Raw genomic sequence first — 17,694 nt, forward strand, 5'->3', positions numbered from 1 at the left:
AGCAGGGGTCCACTGTGTTCCCCTACTTTGATGGCTGGTTAGTCACAGGGAAATCTCATCAGGAGCTATGGATGACAACCCTGTCACTGTTCAGTCTCCTACACTCCTTTGGGCCTGAAGTAAACATAGAAAAGTCCACTTTAGTTCCCACACAAAGAACAAATATTTTTGGGGTAAACCTAGACACAGTCTGTGTCAAGGTATATTTGCCTCAGAGCAGATTCCTGGTTATGAGTAATCTCATTACTCAGCTCTGGCTGAGCTCCCTGGTGGCCCAGACAATACTGAGTTTTCTCCAGATGTCCATCTGCCTTACCTCCATATATAGCTTTCCCCCAGACCTGTTGACTCAAGGCAGAGGCAACATCAAACATTTCAATCAAGTATTCTTTCACCTAATGGAAAATGAACCTACAAAAGTCATGTTTGGCAGTGGTACAATCCATTCTTAGCAATAGTAGGAAGAATGCTATGAGGAAATACTATACCTCAAAGTGGAAAAGATTTTCCATCTGGTGACAACATCATTGGAAAACCGCAGAGGAAGCCAACCTCTTGCCATTTTGGACTACCTTCTCTCCTTAAAAACTCCAGGTCTCTATCCCTTAGATCTCTGCAGTTTCACTTCACAATTGTCAGTGGCTTTTACTTTGCGACAGACAACCATTCAATATTTGCCTGTCCTATTATAGTATGCTTTCTAAAAGGCCTGGTCAGAAACTTTTTTCCAATAATAAAACCTACCCCAATATGGGAGTTCCATCTAATCATAGTGGCATTGTCAAGGGAGGAGAAGCAATCTCTTTTCAGAGACTTCCCATATGGATTCCAGGCTGCATTCTGCTTTGCTATAACTTAACAGCAATTCATCCCCCACAAAATATGAGGGCCCATTCAACTAGAGCCTCGGCTGCACTGGTACCATCACTTTCTGATATCTCTGCTAGAACCCTGTAGAGGGGCAACGTGGGGCTCCATTCACAGCTTTGTGAAGCATTATGTCCTGGTGCAAATTTCTACAGCTGATGCATCCTTTAGCAGCGTAGTCCTGCAGTCATTGTTACAACAGGTGTCCTCAAACCCACCTCCTCAGCATATGCTGCTTTAGGTGTATACCTAAAATGGAATACACAGAGAGGCCATCACTTGAAGAAGAAAGAAAGGGTAGTTAGTTTGTCCTTTGAGATGTGTGGTCCCTGTCTGTATTCCACTACCTACCCTTCCACTACCTTTCCCTTCTGCTCCATAATTAATCTGGGGGGCGCAAGTAAACCCAGTTGTGTTGAAGGTACTCATCTCAGAGGAACAGAAATGAAAGTCAACAAACACATATGGAGGATTCAGTGTTTCTCAGAATCCACAAGCCAGTTTCTCCTGAGTTGAGGGTTGCCTGTGTGGGTCTGCATTAGGCCAAACTCTACCCTTGTAATAATCATCATAACTAGGGCCTAACCAAATTCACGGTCCTTTTTGGTCAATTTCACAGTCATAAGATTTTAAAAGTGGTAAATTTCATGATTTCAGCTATTTAAATCTGAAATTTCATGGTAGTGTAATTGTAGGGTCCTGACTCAAAAAGGAGGTGTCGGGCGGGGCGGGGGCAAGGTTATCGTAGGGGTGGTTGCAATACTGCTGCTGGCGGAAGCGGTGCCTTCAGAGCTGGGCGGCCGGAGAGCACCAGTGGCTGGCCGGGAGCCCAGCTCTGAAGACACAGCTGCTGCCAGCAGCAGCACAGAAGGAAGGATGGCGGTATTTGGATAGAGGCTAAAATGGAGTCCCGACTCATGCATACTACAGTATGTGCTATAATTATGTATTTTTTTTATGGTAGTGCGCACTATGTGCGAGGTGCCTTCCAGACAGACACAAAGAAAGGTTCCCTGTCCTGAGACGCTCCCAAGCTAAGAACATAGAGAAAGAGGGGCTAACCTTGTATTCCTTACTCTCTCAAATATTCCTTTTTACTTGAGTAGCTGCACTGGCTGCAAAGGGGCTATTTGTGTGAGTATAATAGACCTGAAGGGGCTTCTGTTTCGTTAATTTTTCCCTCATCATCTGGTACTGAACTAAATTTTTTTTAAAAAAGGAACTTTTTTGTGAGGTACATTTAGTTAGCGTGTTGAAATGTCTGCCATGAAAGTAATCTATTTCATATACCTAAAAAATTACATCTTTGTCCGTTTCCACTGAATGTAATGAAATACATTTTACTAGTGTGTACTTTATTTATGCAATCTTAACTCATGATGAGTAGCACTGCACTTTCATATGTATGTCATTCCAGGGAGGTAGTAGTTCTTTGAAACTACTCATGTAAGTGTCACTCAACATGAGTGAATTGGATCCCTAGTAGGAAATATATCTGGATACATTTTAACTGATACAGTACTTTGGCTGTTTTACGCTAAGTATGCAATGTAGATACATTTAGAGGATCCTTTTAAGATAAATGATCAAGTGGTTTTTATGGTAAACAGAAGAAGAATCTGTTTACGTATCTGAAAACTACTGTATATGCAGCCTGACTTAATTGCTGCAATTGCATGAATATCCAAGGTAGTTTTAATGTCAAAGGTTTCACTCTCTTCCAGTACCTTTTGCCTTTTTGATTTCCCCCTGTGATCATAAAGCTATAAAAATTCTTTCCAGGGGGTCCCTGAGAATCCTATTAGTAGCTTTTTATTATATTGGCAAATTCGTATTGAATTGGTATCCATTTTCACTAATGCAGAGTAATCAAATCAGTGCCATTATTATTGTACTGTTCAAAAAGAAAATAATGCGGGTGTAATGTAAAGCTGGTAATGTGGTGAAACTCTCTTATTGTGTTAGGCTAAGAATGCTGTTCCAGCTCACTTGAAGCAGTGATTGAGTAAGGAAATGGAAGGCATTTCATTTGTGATAAGGTGCCATGTACATCCTTATTTGAATGTGTAATTGTCATTTTGTGGCCAAAAGGGTGATTGCTCATGCACATACGTGCTTTCTCTGTCAGCCATCATGTTGGTTTTAGACTTGTGAGCGTGATACTGTATATGTTGTTTTATGTATAGTGCTGTGATTTCCTTTTTTAAATCATGAGTAGCATTTGATGGTTCTGTCTCCAGAAGAAATACTTTATATATTCTTTTTATGTTCATCTGAGCTTTTTTTCTTTTTTTTTTAAAAAAGGGAATAGGGCCTTTAGAGTACATTGTTAGAAAGTACAACAAGCCCCTGAAGGTTCAAATTTGACAGGGATGTTAGGAGGCAGGTCAAGTGACTGCCTAATGAAGATGAATGGAGAAAATTGCTGGTACAAGAATCATGTGGTGGGTGCTCAGCCCAGGTTGTTGAAAAAGTGTGATGGAATCTCACAGCTTCATTTATCAGTGTCATATTTGGGCTAAAAGTGAGCAGTATTGTTCTCATTTCTCCCAGATGGATAGGTCAACTTTAATATTTATTGCTCTGGTAGAACATTTGTTTGATGTATTTCCATTAGCTAGGCAATAATAGAAAAGCAGTGGAGAGAAACATAAAACAGCTTCCTTCCTCTTCAGTTGAAATACAGCATACACTAATATGTAAGTATTGCTAGGAGTGACATTGATTTTTTTATGTTTGATGACATGATCATATATATTAAAGATTCTTGTAAAAATAATGGGGAAAGCAACATCAAGGAAATATAAATTATACATCTGTTGTAGTATAATTTTTCATCACATAATATTTTCCAGGATTCTGTAGTACATCTCATGCATGTCTGTGCTGAAAAGATAACTTCTTTGTTGTATGCTGTCCTCACAAAACAAGGCAAAACCACTGTACTAGGGACTATTACAAGAGCAGAAGCTAATTTTGGTAAAATGCTCACACCAGTTTGAATTTGTCAAATGGAACAGAGATGTTTCATTTTTTTCTCCTTTGTTTCCTGATAACGTTCAAATTATCTTCTTTAATAGAAGACCAACTAACCATAACCCAGATTGTCTCCTAATATTTTAAGTAAAGAAGGAATTTACATTTTCCAAAATGGTAGCACTGCGTAAACATCTACTTACCAATTTATTAACATTTTATAATAGTCCGAGCACCAGGCCTACGGTGTTTTGACACATTATTTATATTGTACAAGGAGCCTAGCTGTTTGTGAAGCAGGTGTTTTGTTAAGTGCAATGCAAACATCCTAGCCATATGTTTCTATAATTTAAATTAATTTGGTACAGTCATACTGTTAATCTTTAGTGACTTGTTGATTGGCATTTTGCAGACATATTTCTGGAAGGCACCCAATACCATTTTCTGCAGTCTTTCTGGCAGTAGCAGAGAGCAACATTTCCACAAATTGGAATCTTGTACCGCACTGGGAAGTGAGCCAAGATTTAAATTAGACAATAACCTCTGCTCTGTATATAGCTTCTATTCTTCAGCTGTAGGGAGAGTGATTTGTTTAATACAGTCTGCTCTGTAGCATATAATAGACTGATATATGAGTTGCTCCTTGGCAATGTGTGTTTCTTAAATTTATATAGATTGAACAACTGGTTGGTAATGTACTTAGTTACAGTTGTGCAAACAATAACTATTAGCAGGGCAAAGCAGGCCTGGAAAAACTGCATGTGGAGAGTGTTTATTATTAAGGATTCTGCAGAACTGTTGAATTTCAGAACAATCCCTCTTTTCAGGTGAAGAGGAAGCTATTTCATAAACATGAGTATTGTATGTTACTTTAGAAAAGCAGCAAGAAAAGTTTTATATCATAATTTGGTGTTTCTTATGCTTTGTGTCTATAAATATTGACTTTGGAACATAATGTTCCTCAAAAATTAAATTTAGCATCAATCTGTATTTGCAGCTATGTAATTAGATTGCAATTCTTTTCGGTTTTCCCTTTTTGCCCCCCCCCCCCCCACCTCTTTGCATGTTAAAATGTATTACTGACAATTGATATCCATGGATGCAAAGAATTCTTTTCTTTCCAAACAGCAAGATTCTTTTTTTTAAAGGGGAGCTCTTTACATCAAGTCAGTTCATGTTTATTTAAAAGCTTAAAATCTTTAGACCAAATCTCAGTTTTTGTCCAAGACAAAATTGATTTTGCTAACAAAAATGTGTGGGTCTGAGAGAGAATATTCAGAAATATGCAAACATAGCAGAGAGAGAAATCTGTTTGAGCGGCTGAACAAAGCAATCACATTTTTACCATTGAAAGTTTATTAAGTCTTAGTGTGAACATTTCTGAACAAAACTGTCAGCTGCTTTTAGTAAAATACTTTTTTTTTTTTTTTGTAGGAAGGGGGTACATTTGCTGCCAGCTCTACCATTTAAAAATTAAAAGCACACTGTAAATATTGAACAATACAGAGATATCTTTCATAACAGTTTATGGTACACTGCACATTCTGGGTGGATTCCAAGCAGTAGTTAGTAAAAATTACATGCCAGTCAAAATTATTATTGCAAGTATAACCTGTTATAATGCAGTATCTTATCTGAAAGTTTCAACTTGGTATAAGCCAGATCTTTTTTTTTAAATTTAAACTCTTACATGTATAATTCTGCTTGTACTAATCTTAATTCCCTCCCATTGGCTCATTGGAAGAGTAGTATAGTGAAGCATAAACTATCTGTCAGTTGTATACATTTTAACCAGGGCTGCTGCTGATGTTCCATGTATGGTACATGCAGTTCATTCCTTAGTCAGGGAAGACTGCTATACAGACTAATGGCAAGATATCAAAAGTGCTCATCTAACATTTAAAGAAATGAGGGTCAGATTTTCAGAAGAGTTCAGCATCTGACTTCTTAAAAATCTGGCTGGTTATGTTGGTCCCTAACTGGAAGCTGAGGGTTTTTTTGAAAATACGGTTCTGAAGGGACATCTGACCCATTGAAGTCAATGGATGTTTTGCTATTGACTGTCAGTGAGGCCAGGATTTCAACTCAGGTATCCACTACCATGTGGCACAAATGTACTACTGTGTATGACCTTTCCTTGCATGCTATAGGTGTATTTAAAAAATCTCTTTCCTCATTGCTGGTGCTTGTTTAACATTGTGAATGTTGACAACAATATTTAGATGACCAAATAAGCTATGTGAAGAAACAGTATTGTAAGTCCTTTATGCTTTAGAGCAGCACTGTACAAATGTATTGGGCTTGACTGCCCTTGTAGTTTTGGAGGAATACATGTGTTTCTGATCTCTTGTGAAATTTCATCATTGAGATCCTAATAATAGAAGTCTTTTAAAGAGGCTGAACTACTGTGGGCCTAACAAGCTGAGCTCAGAAAATGCCCACACTGTAGCACTGAAGAAAACAGATTGGTACAGAGCAGCAACACCTAAAGCCAATGATGTGACTGAGACTTCAGAGGTAATGGAGAAGGCCAACAAAGCGCCCATCTTACCTGAAGCTAACCTTTGTAGAAGGCAAGTCTGCAGAGGGGAAACATGATAGCTCACACTCAAGCCTTCCATAGGAACATAAGACTTCGCAACTTCAGAAAAAATCTGTTGTTCAGCTAATCTGTTTCTGAAGAATCCTGTATTGGCTACTGCTATTTGAAAGTGTAAATGTCATTCACGCGTGTGAGGCATGACATCACCTTTTGGTTAAATCATATAATGGAGTAGGAATTTCTTCCTGTGGTCAGAAGATGATCTGTTTGTACCCTAAGCATGAACAGTGGTAGCTCTTTTACTATTTTTGGTATCAAATAGTATAGCTGCAAATGATATTCCCGTAATACAATACTGCTACAAATATGATATTCTATGTGTGAATCAAAGATTATTGCTTAATCCATGTGGGCAAATGGCCTCTTTCTTCACCACTAGCACTACTTGCAGGTGTTTTATTCAGGCTTTTCTTTATTACTCCTTATTTTCCTGCCCGGCCTTGCACAAAAGGTTGCTTGCAGTTTGATTTTCTATGAGTTTCTTTTTTCTTCTGAGTCGCTTTGAAACCAACCCTGTAATATATTACCATTATCAGATTCCCTTGATGATTTATTTGTCCTAGCAGCCCTTATGAAATTGAGAACTTGTTTCTTCCTCCTCTTTCTCTTAATGCTAGCTGTTACAGTCACTCCGTACTTAATGTAAAAGAGGGAGGAAAAGCTCTTATATAAAAGCATTTTCATGGATGGCCAGTTTTGCTGTTTTAAGAGTGTTGTCTGAAATCTCTGCAAGTCTGAAGGAATGATGCAGGTTTTAGGTTGATGATGCAAGATAAAGAACCAACATCCCTTCCTCACCACATTGTATGCCCTGCCTGACTTCTTCAGACTCCAACAGAACACCAGAGGGTTATTTCTCGTCTAACCCTCTTACATTCTGAACATCCAAGTTTCTCCGTGTTGAGCTGCTGTGGCTTGTCTACTGTTATACCCATTACCCATAGCCTTTATTGTAATTTACAATTTACTTCTATGGAAGAATGTGTTTCAGCTTTTTTTTTTTTTTTAAACTTCAGACCAGCCTGAAGCCTCAAGTAGAGATTTGGGTGAGTGGAGAGGCTCTGCCCTTGGGGAATACTCATAATTTTCTTATCCAAATCTTGGGCCAAAAATCCCAATAAAAACACTTAATCTTTATGCACCTCTAGAAGGAAGTGCCCTTTCCCTTAGGATTAAATAGTCAAAGATACATACTTTGGCCAGGGTTTACTAGGTCTTATATTGCTTTTCCTATATTAGAAACCAAGTGTAGCAAAGAAGATAGTTATATGGATTACCTTTTTAAAACTTTAATATTTGAAAACCTCTTCACTGAGGCAAGGTTCTCAGCCTGGACTTTACGTCTATCAGCTTCTTGTACAACCACTTCTCTGACTTCCATGTGACCCTCTGTGCATGATATGACCTCCCTTATCTCATCTGCAAAGCTACGACACAGTCCACATTTAAGACCCTCTTAAAGGCCCACTTCTGCCTTGTTGACTATAGCAAATCAGATAGACTTACATATAAATGGGTTGCTGATGCTCCCCTTCCAACACCCTCTGTCTGCTTGTGTGTCTTTTCTTAAGCTTATGAACTCCTTGGAGCATCATTCTTGAATATTTGCAAATATATTTTACATCATTCTTGAATATTTGCAAAGCACCTAGCACATAGTGGGTGCTATTGTAAACAAATGTATAATAATATTGAGAGGGAAAGGTTCCCCAAACCCATGGAGAGATATTATGAGGGGGTGGAAGACCCAGGTGAAAAGATCCCCCATTTTCCTGGAATGATTTTGGGTTGAGGGTTCTAACTCTGGTGGTGGTCTGCCCGTTTGTCTACAGTGTGTTCATTGTAGGGCCAAAATCATAATGCTGAGAGCTACCATCACTATGTTACTAGATGCAGGCTTATATACAACGAAGTAGAATTACTATAAGATTTAAAAAGTAAAATAAAATGTGCTGATTTTTCATTTGATACTGAGCAGTGTTTACTAAAATGGAGACTATGCCATCACAGAAAAAAATTAAAGGAACTGTTGTGTCAACGTAACTAAGAAATGGGAGATTTAATATTGTCTTCATGTACTGTATTTAGCCAAAAGGTGGCTCGACTCATCTTCCATTATGATCATTATAAAGTACTATATGTGCTTCACTCTTTTTCTCTATCAATTTTACATTTAAAACTTGATCTCATGTGTTACTGTGTAGTACAGTTAAATCACAGTCCAGAATGGAATTTACAGGTTTTGCTGAAGTGAGTGAAATTCGATATAAGATTCTAAGAAAATCTACTTATAGACCAATTGCAGAATAATCACATCACTTTAAATTCATGTGAGAAAATGTTACGGTAATCCTGAATGTAGTGGGATAAAACTATTTCTTGGGATTCTAAGAATAAAATGCTGTCATTATGTTAAGAAATACTTAGATTCAGTACTTAGACAGCTTATATAAAATGCTAAAATAAATGAGACACCTGATTAATTCCTTGATTGTATTAACTTAGTGCCTTGAAGATGAAGGCCAAACACCAAAAGTTCATATGATGATGATGATTGATTCTATATTTTACGGTATCGCTTTTTTTTAGGAACTGTCTCTAAGTTACAGCCAGACCAATTAAAAATAAACAGTTGAAACAAAGTGTATTTAAAGGAAGTGAAGAATAAAGGGTAAATTGATCTGCTCTGCTTGTGCTGGCCAATAAGAGGAGGACCATGGAAAGGGGAGCAGGACAAAGCAGACTTCAAAGCAGAGATCTGGTGACACCACTGCATGATTTCTGTCCTTTTCGGAGAAGGCACAACCTCAGTTGGAGTAGCCTTACAGCCAGGAGGCCAAATCCAACTCCCACTAAAATCTCGTAAAAGACTGCCATCAACTTTATGGTGATTTGCATTGGGCCTGATGGCCTCACAAAGGAAAGGGGTAGGCAATCCCAGAGTTAGATCCACAGAGTTGTGCTTGGCCTTTGCTGCAGGTTGTTGTGTTCCATAGAAGTTGAAAGCCACATCCATTCCGTGAGGCTGCAAGTCCTCCTTCATTGAGAAACCTTGCAGAGGTTGGAGTAATTAATTTCTGCTCTCTTGTAGGTGGTTCTGTGGGGAGGGAACAATACGGCTCTATCCTTGCTTGTGTGCTTTAGAGAAGTTACAGGGAAAAATGTAATTTAACTTCTTCCTGCCCCTGGACCTCATCAGGAATGAAATTTTATGTCTCATTTGAGCTATATCTTGGTAACAGATTTTAGATAAATCAATATTACTGTTAAATAGAGAGAACAAACGAAACCTATAAGATTATCTGTTTGGTAAAAAGCTTTCCCTGTGGGAATCCTGGCAAACCTAAAGTCATAGAAAAATGTATGTAATCAAGATGTTTTGCCATGTGAGCAAAGGCCTTCTGTTGTTTTGCTGTATGTTCCCTTCGTTGACATACAGTCAGACTGATTCCAACAGGCAAACATGCACTCATGAGATTCATCATTAAAAGAAGTTTCACAACTCATCAGTGAAAAATCTCTGAAAAGTAAAATTAGGCTAAAATTAACAAAGCAGTGAAAACATTAAAAACACAATTCTCAAGTTTTAATATGTTTTTTTAGATGTATTGTCTCAGTTACTGTGGGTTGTGTGTCTGTGTGTGTTTATCGCAGCATTTGATCTTGAAAGTGTTTTAAGCCTCAGGTGGCAACAGGGTGTGATGACAATGACTGTAGAACTCCTTGGAATAACATCTGTAGATCTTGTTGAGATAATTTTTACATTAAACATAGAGTACCTAGTCTAGTTAAGTTTAATATTTGTATTAACCTCTGAAAGAAAAATATACATAATGTGCTATTAAGTGTGTGTGTGTAGGGTGTGTGTGTGTGTTTGGGGGGGTGTATAAGGAGGTGCAGATACTCTCACAAAAACATATTGCCTGATTCTTTACTCTGTTACACCAGCTTTACATCTGTATAGCTCTTCAGAAGTCAGTGGAGAAAACTGGTGCTATAAAATAGTCAGGCGCAGAATACAAACATATTAGATGGTAAATTGGAGCGCTCTGAACATTTGACAACAAATGGAAAACAAAGGTTTTATCTACGTGATAATCTTTGTCACCTTTGGAATGAAGTAAATTAATTTAATGACAGTTAGTTTATATAATCAAATTTTATTTCTTAATTTATTAGATTTAATAATTTTATTCACACAGCTGTGTGTGATGTACAGTGCTGCACAAATCAGCATAAGAGGCCCATAATAGCACATTCTGTATTACTTCCAGTGCAAGCCAAACAAAACTATCATACTGTATGTCTTTATACAAAGTAACTTATTTCTAGAGGGAGTAATTTTTATAGACTGTATACTTCTTAAAGGAACTGAAAATGGCTATAATTTGAGACCATTAAATATTCCTCATTTTACTGTTCCAAGAGTAGAACAGTCCCATACTTGGCAAAATATCATTAAGTTACTGCTGCTGGCCATGGAATTCGCTGAAGAAGGATTTCATATTAAATGGTTTGGCGGTATTGGAGAGATTGTCAAGGTTGTTTTTTTTATTATTGTTGAAGATTTTCCTGCTGGCTAAAGGCATTTAAAAGTAATTTTAAATATATTCACTTTAATTGCTTGTTGAAAACTTTTAAATCTTCAGATTTGCAAACAGTATGTTTGATAGAGACTGGGAATGTATGAATACAATTTAGTTTACCACTGTCATCTTCAGGACATTGCAAAAAATTATTTTGTCTCAATGAGATTTTCTTCCTTTGTTATTTTTTAAAAAACAAACCAATGTACAAAATATAGGTTGCGGTACTACAAACATATATGCACATGCTCTACTTTAAAATTGGAGTAGTCCTACTGAAGTCAAGTGAAGTAATTTTTAAAACTATAGTTCTGCATAAGATCTTGATCCTTCAAACACTTATACATATGCTTAACATTAATGAACAATTGATGGGACTACTCGCGTGCTTAAAGCTGAGCATGTGCAAATGTGATTGCAGAATTGGGAGTTGTGGGGGGGATTAGGTAATGCTGTAAATTATTTTAAGATTCTGCTTGCCTGGTGGCTTATCACTGGCAGATCACTGGCATAGTTTCAGTCAAAGTAAGATCTGGGCAAAATGGAGTTTCCCATTGACTTCAGCATTTCACTCCTGATTTTTAAGCAGTGGAGGAGTAATCAGTTGCAAATATATCACCTGAGGGAACTCTGTATGTGGCTGGCTGGTAGTATGAGACTTGGATATTAACTTCTTTGGGCCAAAATATCTTTAGAGTAGATTCTGGTATGAACTGTCATCTTTTTACAAGGTTCTCTAAAGTCTTCCTGTGGGAAATTTGTGGGCATATGCAAATAGGAAATGAATGTGCTTGCAGAAGAAAATGTATTATTCTGTATTTTAACATGTATTTTTAATGATAATATGTCTCACAAAGTTAGAATTAAACTATTTTCATCATACTGTGCCTTTGTGGATCTCTGAGGTAAATTGCATTGTATGAGCTTTTGAAATATATGTAGAAATGCAGGAAGGATGAAGTAGTACGTATACCATAACTTGCGTCTTGACCAATGACCTAGTACTTCATGCAAATACACACAAATGCTTACTTTTGATTACATGTGATTTTTACTAAACCCAGAGGGCTGTTAACCATTGCATAATAATTCCAACATCCCTTCCTCACCACATTGTATGCCCTGCCTGACTTCTTCAGACTCCAACAGAACACCAGAGGGTTATTTCTCGTCTAACCCTCTTACATTCTGAACATCCAAGTTTCTCCATGTTGAGCTGCTGTGGCTTGTCTACTGTTATACCCATTACCCATAGCCTTTATTGTAATTTACAATTTACTTATTTCAGAAGTTTTTCTATCTTGCAAGACAAAGTACTGAGATTTGCAGGGTCCCCAAGCAGCCACAATACCCAGAGCATCATTTTGGATTCACTCTGAGATGGAATTGACATTCCCTTTGATTTATTATTTTTTTAAAGGATTTGGGCCAGATTTTGAACTCAGTTACAACAGTGTAAATCCCAAGTAACTCCACTGAAGACAATGGATTTACTCTAGATTTACATCAGTGAACCTGAGAGCCGAATATGCCTCTTCATTTTTAATTGCAAAAGTAAAATGAAATAATTTGCAGTATAACCTAAAGTTTCTGAAGCATTTAAATGGTTGTGGAGACTTACTCTTTCAGATCATCTAAAGAGCGCTGTGTTCCTTGATTCATGGGTCCAGGAGCTATATGTCCACTATACTTAAAGCGAAGGCACTACCTAAAAAAAAAATGAGATGGATAGGTGGTAACTGTTGGTGAATTACTTTGCACTGCAGTTGTGTGAACTGAAGAAGTAAGTAGTTTTTCATGATGGGAACAAATAATATTTGCTTTATAATTTTCTGTAGCAGTTAATTACGACATTGGTGTTTGTAGATGTTAGTTGATCAAAACCTCCTCCCATTCTTCACACTTTGTTGTCAGAATGATTTTAATGTATATTGTGGTGTTTGAAGTAATCAGGCTGAAGTAGCATTAGTCCAGCTTCTCATCTTTTAATTACAGACCGTTTATTGTCTATGCTGTCCCACTTTCTGCATGGCTCCCCACCAGCTAGCTAGATTTAGCAATCTCCATTAATTTAATTTGGCATTTCATTCAATCAGACAGGCTGTGAACATGATGATTTTTATTTTTTTTAAAATAACACAATGCTCATTCTTAATTGATGTCCTTATCAGACATTGTATTTGCCAGAGCTGTAATTATTGGTCAGGCAGCAAAATCAAATCTGCCCAAATGCAGTGAAGATGTTCTCTAGTGGAATTATGAAGATACAGTACTTAGACCTGCAAAGTAATTTAGTTCTGGTCTGTAATTACATCTTTTGGGATCATTATCTTTTTTTTTTATTATTATTATTCATAAAGATGGTATAGACTCTCAGGAATTAATTTGCCAAAACGAAGATAGAGCTGAGATCTTTGCCATAATAATAATTATATATAATATCTACTTCCACAAACATACATATATTTGTGCAAGTAGATATTTTTCTACATGAAATGAATATATATAATAATGGTCATATTTAGTAGATACAATAATTATAATATATCTACTTGCACAAATATACATATTCTTGTGCAAGTAGAGAAATATATATAATGGCCACATTTTAAAAATATGGCTTCTAGCTTTATTTTAGAGATTGCCATTTGATAGGAGCAATGAAATGAGAGCACAAATGATAGAATGTGGATGTCTGTCTATCTAAAATGCAGATACAAAGAATATTTGCACGCACAAATTAGGTAGTTGTCTGAATTCTACTGTTCACACCTGTAGTTTGTTGAGAGTGCTTTGTTAGGGCCCAGTGCTGCAGCCACCCATATAATGCTTATTTACAAACCTACCCACTGAAGTCAGTGGAGCTATGAATGAGAGTTTGCAGGAATTAGGTGCAAGGGTTTGCAGAATGTGGTGTTTAAAGACCACACTGAGAACCCATTAAATATTTGGCCCTAAATATTTATTTTTGATATTTATTTACTAATAATTATGAAGGCACAGGTTGTTGCATTAGTTAAATATGAGTTCTATTTTCACCTAAATAAGGGATTCAATGTATCTGTTCTGTAAGAGAAGTATGGCATATCCTCCTCAAACTTACAGTACTTTGAGTACAGAATTATCTTTTCTTTCTTCAAGTGGCATAAATAAGGTTTTTTTTCCAATTCACGATATGTTCTGTTAGTATGGTACCAGTGGGCCCATTCACTGTCTTGACATACTGTGATGTGGTTTTGGTTTTTTTTGTTTTTTTACTGTGGTATGATTTCAGTACATCTTTGCCGCCTATTCTTATTGCCAGACAGATTTTGTGTTTGTTCTTGGTTGGAACAAAAGCTTCTCCTTTTGTTCCTTGTGTTTGCCTGGCTAGTCTATACTAACAAGAGGAGTTTGATTGGGAATATATAATAGATTTGCTTGGTGAGTCAGTTGAGGGTAAAAGTACTATGACTATAAAATTGTTGTTTGTGTTCGATAGAAGACGTTTGGGCAACATTTTCAAAGGCGCCTAAGTAGTCTAGTGGCTGAAATCTATTGAAAGTCCATTGGACTTAGACTCTTAAGTCACCTAAAAGCACTTTGATGCGGACATAGCGGCAAAATGAGGACAGACACATGCGTGGAATTAAGTGGCAGGTTGCAACTTTTATTAAACGTTAACATGGGAGGGGCACTACCTGCCCATCACTCACACTCTCCTCTACCAAGCATTAGTTGGTTCCCATGCCAGGGTTACAGGGATCATGACCAGAAAATCCATAACTTGGGATAGGCTCTCTTCAGCCTATGCTCCAGGACTCATCCGTTTCTGAGCCCTAGTACCCTCCCCCCTGGCCAGGGGAACAGGAGGTGCAGAAGGATGGGGATCTCAGCCCGCGAGGGTCACAAGTCTAATCTCAGCCTGCGAAGGCCACAAGGTCTCACCCTATCCCATGAGCCCAAGGCCTATCACCAAAATCCCAGATCTTTTATCATGGAGAACTGTTCATTTTATTCTCTTAACTGCCCTGGAAACTGGCTGCAAGTTGCAATGAATAAACAACTCAACCCAAGTACCTGTGTTAGGCACTAAACGTGTTCCTACCTAACCTGCTGTGGCTTGAAGATGCTATGAGGAAGGCAAAAAACTCCTTGTCCTCTGCCAATTGGCCCATGGGAGAACAAATTCCTTCCTGACCCCCCAAAGGGTTGAATGTCTAGACCTGCAGCATCTGTCAACTGGATTCCAATTCCTAGTTTGGGGTGATTAGTGTGAGGCCACTGGAACAGAACTGAAAGAGGCTCCATGTGGCCCCTGCTTCATGTTAAATCCTGGGAGCTATGATATGCTGGCCAATCAACACCCTCCCTCCCAGCTGGCCAATGGGTGCCAGAGACTTTCAAGGTGGAGGAGCAAGTGTCTCCCTCCCTTGCTGCTGGGACTGTTCCCTTTCTCCACAAGTCCCATTGAGGCAGGTGGGTGGCATTTTGAAAATTTTACCCATTTGTCTATCTTCAAGTTACTTACTGTATTTCTCTATCTGTTTCTTTCTAGTGTGAATACTAGGGATGAGTTATCTCAAGACTAAATGTTCATTTTTATTCACTAATTTTCAAACAGATTTATACTAGGGTTTTGGTAGTTAAAAGAATGGTGATATGTACAGTTCGGTTATTATTTAAGAATTGCTAAGTATTATGGGTAAAATCATTGACCTTAGTGGGACCAAGATTTCATCCTACGTATCTAAACTCTCCCATCTCACTCATAGTTAATGTTCTGAAAATCATGGGATATTTTAGAGCGAATTATTCTCCACCATATTTTTAATACTTTCAGATTTGAGACTTATGGGTACAGCTGTGAAAATATGGTCATGTTTTTAGAACAGGGTATAATATAAAGTTGATTATGTACTGTCGCTTATATTTTACTTTCTGGAAATGTGTTTTGCCTCATCACTGCTACAGAAGAATAACACACTTTATAGCCCAAAATTTAATTTTTTGAGGTTTTTGAGGAGGCTATGTTGGAGAGGAAGCCAGACTCTATGAACCTTTCACCTGTGATGTGTTCCTGACAGTATTGCCTCAGCTCCTGGTTTCATATGAATTCATGAGAATTTCAACTTTCATTTACCCAAACAAACAAAAAGTTTCTAGCGCTCTTGGTTACAGGGAACAGATTGAAAACCCTAAAGGCAAGTCCACCATAAAGGTTCAAAAACCAGAATGCAAATAATCAGAATCTAAATTATTGTTATAAAATCTTGTGATTTTTAAGCTAACATCATGGTGTTTTGGGAGCTGATTCATGATTTGTGGATATCTGAGGTTGGCAATACTGCAAGTTAAAGGTATAAGGGTTAAAAAGAAGGGGAAGGGTTGCACAATATTTAAAGCCTAATCCTGCTCCTTGGGTTGATTTGACTTTGTCCATTAGGACAAGCATGCAGGGTGGGAAAGAAACTTTCACCTAGTGATACTCAGACCTCAGTGGTTCAGGAGCCAAATTAGCGATCCACATCACCCAAAAGAGCCACAGTGGTGTGATTTAATTGTTTCACTTATTATAGCTATCTTTCTTTCTTACTCTGACCCAGTATTATTTTGTCAACTACAGCAACATAGTAAAAGCATCCAGACTGGTTAATAACTTAGATTGCTTAATAATTAAATCAGTGTTTTGATATCATGTGCTGTAAAGAGCTGCAGGAGATGCATTACAGAGCCACTTGCTGCTGCTGAGCCTCAGTCTGAGTATCACCGCTTTAACCTAATATAGGAAAAATGTTTTTAAAAACTGCAATCTGTAGTGAGATTAGACATTTCAGTTCAAGCATTGTAATTGAAAGTATGTAATTGAGAAGACCAGCAATGGTGGTCTACTGGACTACAGAATGGCAATTACTTGGCTGCTTTGGATTGGCACTAAGAATGAGCTACAAGAGATTTCTTACCATTCCCCAAAGTGAAAACAAACACACACCCCACCTACTTAACCTTATGAGAGAGAAAAAAGGATGAAATCCTGGCCCCACTGAAGTCCAAGGCTATTTCACCCCAAGGACTGTTGTAATTTTAAAGACATAGGACCAAATAATGTCATTAGTTTTAATGCAAAGCTCCCACTCACTTGAATGGGCATTGCTTGGGCCCTAGCAAATTCACGGCCATGAAAAATGCATCTCGGTCCGTGAAATCTGGTCCTTTGTGTGTTTTTTACCCTATACTATACAGATTTCACAGGAGAGACCAGCGTTTCTCAAACTGGGAATCTTGACCCAAAAGGGAGTTGCAGGGGGGAGGTCGGAAGGTTATTTTAGGGGCGTTGCAGAATTGCCAGCCTTACTTCTGAGCTGCCTTCAGAGCTGAGTGGCTGGAGAGTGGCAGCTGCTGACTGAGGACCCAGCTCTGTAGGCAGCAGCGCAGAAGTAAAGATGGCAATACCATACCAGGCCATCCTTACTTCTGCACTGCTGTTGGTGGTAGCTCTGCCTTCAGAGTTGGGCTCCCGGCCAGCAGCCGCCGCTCTCCAGCTGCCCGGCTCTGAAGGCAGTCACCGCCAGCAGTAGCACAGAAGTAAGGGTAGCAGTATTGCACCCCCCGCCCCCCCCCCCCCCCACACACAATAACCTTGCCACCTCCCCACAACTCCTTTTTGGGTCAGGACCCTTACAA

At 38.2% G+C, this 17,694-nt stretch overlaps 1 protein-coding gene across 2 annotated transcripts in view; it reads left to right on the forward strand.

The window, feature by feature from the left end:
* Positions 1 to 17,694, forward strand: part of TOX3 (TOX high mobility group box family member 3) — an 82,783-nt gene that overhangs the window by 35,129 nt on the left and 29,960 nt on the right. The window lies entirely within an intron of this gene.

Source organism: Chelonia mydas, chromosome 12, assembly GCF_015237465.2.
Source record: "Chelonia mydas isolate rCheMyd1 chromosome 12, rCheMyd1.pri.v2, whole genome shotgun sequence".
NCBI lineage: Eukaryota > Metazoa > Chordata > Testudines > Cheloniidae > Chelonia > Chelonia mydas.